This window comes from Cupressus sempervirens, chromosome 3 (assembly GCF_028749045.1).
Source record: "Cupressus sempervirens isolate cs-2001-9-10 chromosome 3, ASM2874904v1, whole genome shotgun sequence".
Classification (NCBI taxonomy): domain Eukaryota; kingdom Viridiplantae; phylum Streptophyta; class Pinopsida; order Cupressales; family Cupressaceae; genus Cupressus; species Cupressus sempervirens.
The window spans coordinates 943,039,294-943,044,578 of NC_143120.1; the positions used below are offsets into that span (position 1 = coordinate 943,039,294).

At 33.9% G+C, this 5,285-nt stretch overlaps 1 pseudogene; it reads left to right on the forward strand.

Moving 5' to 3' along the window:
* Positions 1–2,928: 2,928 nt before the first annotated feature.
* Positions 2,929–3,601, forward strand: LOC149569850 (serine acetyltransferase 5-like; annotated as a pseudogene).
* The last annotated feature ends 1,684 nt before the right edge of the window (positions 3,602–5,285 follow it).

Below are 5,285 nucleotides of genomic sequence, written 5' to 3' on the forward strand. Positions count from 1 at the left end.
ACTAAATATGCTAATCGTCAGAATATTGGGTTGAGAAAGCCTTCTCAACCCTTCTTACATTTTCCCTCATAGGGTTGGAACTCTTTTGACTTTGAATCTAGGCAATCCTCAGTAGAGCTGGTGGTTTGGAAGACCGAATCCTGGCTTGGTCTGATCCTTGGTGGGTAAACTGGGCAAGACTATTGAAGTTTTGAATATTCAATTCACATATATAAAGAATTTTGAAAGCCCTTCTATAATCATGTTGCAATGCATGAAGAAAACATAAAACATGCACAACAAAAATAAAATTAATGGAATATTGGTACATAGCCAAGCATTTCCTTCTAAATTATTTCAGTTAGTAATCAACTTTATGGGACATTCAAATTATGTTAAAAGTCAGTTAGCAAGTTGTAGAAACATTTTCTTTCATAAATTTAAGAACTAAAATATAAGTTGTGAAGGAGAATTTATGTGCATACATAAACACATATAAAGCACTAGTGAGATCACATAGTTAAAAAATGAAATGTGAAATACATAAACGCATATAAAGCACTAGTAAGATCACATAGTTAGAAAATGAAAAATGAAATATTGATTCCAAATACCCCGAATCAGGAAAATGATGACTATGACCCACATGCAAAGAGGATATATTCTTTTGCAGAAGTCTTATTTACTTCTGTAGAATCATGGTGGTGTTGCATATGCTGCAAAGGTTGGAAAACAAAATTGAGGCAAGCAGATTATGCAAATAAAAGAGTAATTAGGGTAAATATCATTAACATGTAAAATTAAAGACAAACATGCATTTCTTTTTTACAATGCCACATGCCCTTTCTATTTCCATGCATACTTATACCATTTATGTAATGACTACATGCATGCAAAACATGGAAGCAAAATTGTCAAACATATGTAAAATGAAACCCTCATCACGAGGTACTGGTAGACACATGCCTAGAAACTCCAGTAACTTCTTATAGCTTTATTTTTATCTAATTTTTTCAAGGAGAAAATAAAATTACTACAAGGAAAATGTGAGAGATCCAATAGAAAATTATGAATTAAAATTCAGAAATTACTTTTAATAGAAAATATCACTTCAGCTATAATATAAATGAGATCGTTCGAAAATATGCACAGGTTTCAAAATAACTAATAATACTAAATAGCAAATTGAAAACAATAATCCCAGCCATTACATGGCAGAGATTAATAATTGCAAATAGCCAATAATATAATAAATTCTAAAAATAAGCAACCTTTCCAACCACTGAGATTACCAGAGAAATTTATTTAGGACAAAGACCTGACATGCCATGTAATAGATTATGTAATTGGTGAGCTAACTTCAAGTACACACTTTGTTGATTCTCTCACTTCAGGTTCTTTATTGAAGTATATCAGTAGTTATATTGCTCAATGCAGGCCATAAGATTCATTGTCCTTTATTGGGGATTTTTCATAAAGATTTCAAGAATAGAACGCAATATCACTATTATTTATAATGGATGCTAAGAAAAGATGAGAATGGAATATAACAACACAGGCACACATCTACACTCATGAATTTTGTCCTTAAACTTAGCCTTTCCTAAAAATTGGCAAATATAATTGATAGAATCTTATTCCTGTAGGATGTTGTTCACACAGAGAGGGACATAGAAGAATTCAAATACGTATATAAGGAGTCCAAAGGATTCTAGTCAAGTTCAGCTGAGTATATACCCTTCAGTTGGGTCTGCCGATCCAAGTGAAACCCATATCAGAAACCCGCACAAAATGTGTAGCATGATCATAATTGCAGAATAATCTACAAATGAATTATATCAGATACACCCAACTGGAGAATATGTAAAGGCCAAACTAGACCTCGATCGTGAGCACCGCTTGAAGCATATTTTAACAATATTCAAAGTGTTTGTAACCCCCGTCATGTCTCTGTCGTTTCAGAAAGCCGACACATATTTTCTGTCAATATTTTATGAATACAATCAAAAGTGTCACACAACATTAATCGAGAAAGGTGATAACGACCCTCATAAAGATGTGAAATGATTGAATAAACAAGAAAAGATATATCAAATTTAATTTGTTCTAAGATTGACATAAAAAGCCAATCGAGAAATTTTTTGTGAGGGTGTTGCCGAATGTGAGAGAGTATGGCAAGATGCAGTGAAGCATGAATGAGGTTGTCACTGTATAACTGTCATGAAGATAGCGATGAACAATATCAAACGAAAGTAAAAGTATTTAGTTAAAGGAGGCAAGGAGGGTTCAATATAGAAATGCAGTGCCAAATTTCAAGATAATGAGCAAAATAAAGATACATGGAAATGATTTGAGAAGGTATGAATATCTTAACAACTATTTATAATGAGGAAGGTCTGGTGCTTTACATTTAAAACATTGTTATGGAGGCACAATGTATTGACGAGGTTATTACCTTCAGAATGTCAAAATGAGAAATGACTCTAGCTGAATCAATGAACACAGTCTGATAGTAAAGCAATGATAAACTTCATCAAGGGAAGTGTGACAACAGATGAATATATTTAACACTAGACTTTTGAACCAGATCATGGCTTTCTCTTTTCTGATAAGCAGAGAAGTGTGCGCACCTTCTCAAGCCTAAGCTGGATGACGAATGTGATCTTTCAACCCTGTACGCTGTCCACATTAGGCACTAATACTTATTAAACAAGGGAACCTCTTCTATTTAAAAATCGCAGGTATACTCAATCAGCTAGCTACAGAATGGGATATGCAATTCGATCTACTTGCACAGTAGCATACACACTTGAGTCTGGCTCTCAATTTAGAATTGTTGCTTTGATAGTTTAGCTCCATTGCCATCCAAGGTTGCATCTCTTCCCTATAGAACAGGTATTGAAAGACACTAAAACCCAAGGATGGTACATGCAAGGAAAGTAAATTCTCTCTTATAAAACAATTGAGAGTGTGGTGGAATTGCACCTAATGAACAAACTTTCAATCACCTCCATGCTGCCTACCGCAGAGCTCTACAACCTATTTCTTGACATTTTTACACAAAACCGTCAAGTACACCATGCCATTCTAGCCGACATTTGCACTACCAAAGAGAGAGACCCTGCATGCAATTCCTACTGCCATTGTATACTCACCTTCAAGGGTTTCCTCACATTCCAAGCTCACCGCATGGCGCATTACCTCTAGTCTTAGGGTCAATTCTCCAAAGCAGGGTTTCTCAAGTGTTTGCAATGGACCTACATCCTACCACTGGGATTGGCGAGGCAATGGTCTTCCACCATGCGACGAGAGTTTTTATTAGCTAGACTGTCATTATTGGTGACGCTTGGTGACACCGACAACCATGGTGTCAACGGGCATCCCAAAATTGGGAAGGGGGTTTTGATCAAGGCAGGGGCTTGTGTTATGAAAAATGTAAGAATTGAAGAAGGGTCTAAGTTTGGAGCCGGGGCTGTCATGCTCATTGACGTCCCGTGCAAGACAACTATTGTTCAGAACCCATTCAGATTAATTCGGAAAGAGCATATCCTACCCTATTAACTCCTGTAAGATGATGGAGCATATGTCTTTTGCGATGGAACGATCAGACTCTATCATTTGATATTATTTTCAAAAGCTCATCCTTCATCTGTGTCTTTTTGAAAACATTAATTGTACTTTGCATTTCCAGTATGTAGATAATGTAAGGTGTAAAACCATTCTAAATAGCTTCGAGTGCATACAGAGTCTTGTAAACCCAAAGAAATAATTGATGTAGTCAGAGCATTTGTCATAGTTTATACCATATGAAAGAAACTGATGTCTATTCTGATGGATGCATTGGAATCATCTAATTAAATTCTAGAGCCAAAAATCAAAATTTGGTATTTGTCTCGATTTTGTTTATTATAAAACATGGATGCTATAAAGGATAGTAAATCAAAATTTGTCTAGAATAGAAGAAATCTAGGAAGAGTTCTCAAACTAGAGAACTCTATGACAAACTCAAAATATAAATTTACCAATATATAATCAAAGGGAAAAATATTCTATGCATGATAACTTTACCAGAAAGTCCCAACAATGAATCAAGTTGAAAGTCAAGCGACCTTTTATTACAGACAATTTGAGGACTGAACCCTCAAAAGTATGATATAAATAAAGATGACATAATGAATTCCTTGCTCGCTATAATTATGGGTCTCTCATGAAGTTTATCTGATGTAATGGAAAATTGTCATATTAAAATTGTTTTCCATCTGGTTCACTGCATTCTTTCTAACACAAGATTTACAGCTTTATCCAAAGCTTCAACCCAAATGAGTGAAATAGATGATGAGGACATAGTGCAATCTACAACTAAACTAAAAAACCTATAGACAGTGTTAGCCTTTAAGAATGTGATATTTAAATACCTGATGATTCTATAAGTAGAAGGTAGTACAGAGCAAGAGAATACATTGCTAATGGCTAGACCAGATAGGAAACTACTTATGTCAACATTAGAGAAACTGACTATGATTCAACGAAATAAGACAAGATTATCAATCACAAATGTACATTCACTAATAGAATTGAATAGTTTGATATAACCCACTTAAAAAAATCAAAATCTAAGGAACACCCACCTATAGAAATCAATGTCTCAAGCACCCCAAATTTAACTTTCTAAGGTTGAAGTACACCCATTTATAGAAATTAATCTCTCAAGAATTCCTTCTTGTAGAAATATAATTGCACAACCACTTGTAGCATTCTAACGATAAACTTCAAATATGCTACCTCATAAAATTTAGAGGACTATACATACCCACTGATACAACAAAATTTAAATGTGTAGGGGAAAAAAATGATAGAAATTGATGGCTGTGTAAGGTCCCTCCTCGTATGTAGTTATTAAATATGAAATTCCTTGTCAAATCTGTTGTAGGAGAATTGAATGGATATGGAGTTATGCTTTATGTTGTGCATATCCTAATAAAATTTAGAGTAGTTAATATATCCATGTTTTAATACTTAGTGATTCAAGAACTACTACATTATCTCGATAGTTAAAACATTAAAATTTCACTAACAATGATACAAAGAATGTTCACCTGATGATAAGGGTGTTGAATTGATGCCTCGATGATTAAGTTTTATGCTTTAGATAGTTCACTATTCTTTAATCAATGTTGCTATGGTGATTAGGTGTATGCATGCCTAACAATAATTAATTTGGTACTTTAATCTAAATTAATGAATAAGTTATGTTATATTGATTATGTGATTACAAATGATTAAATTTGAGTAGAAATGAATTAAAC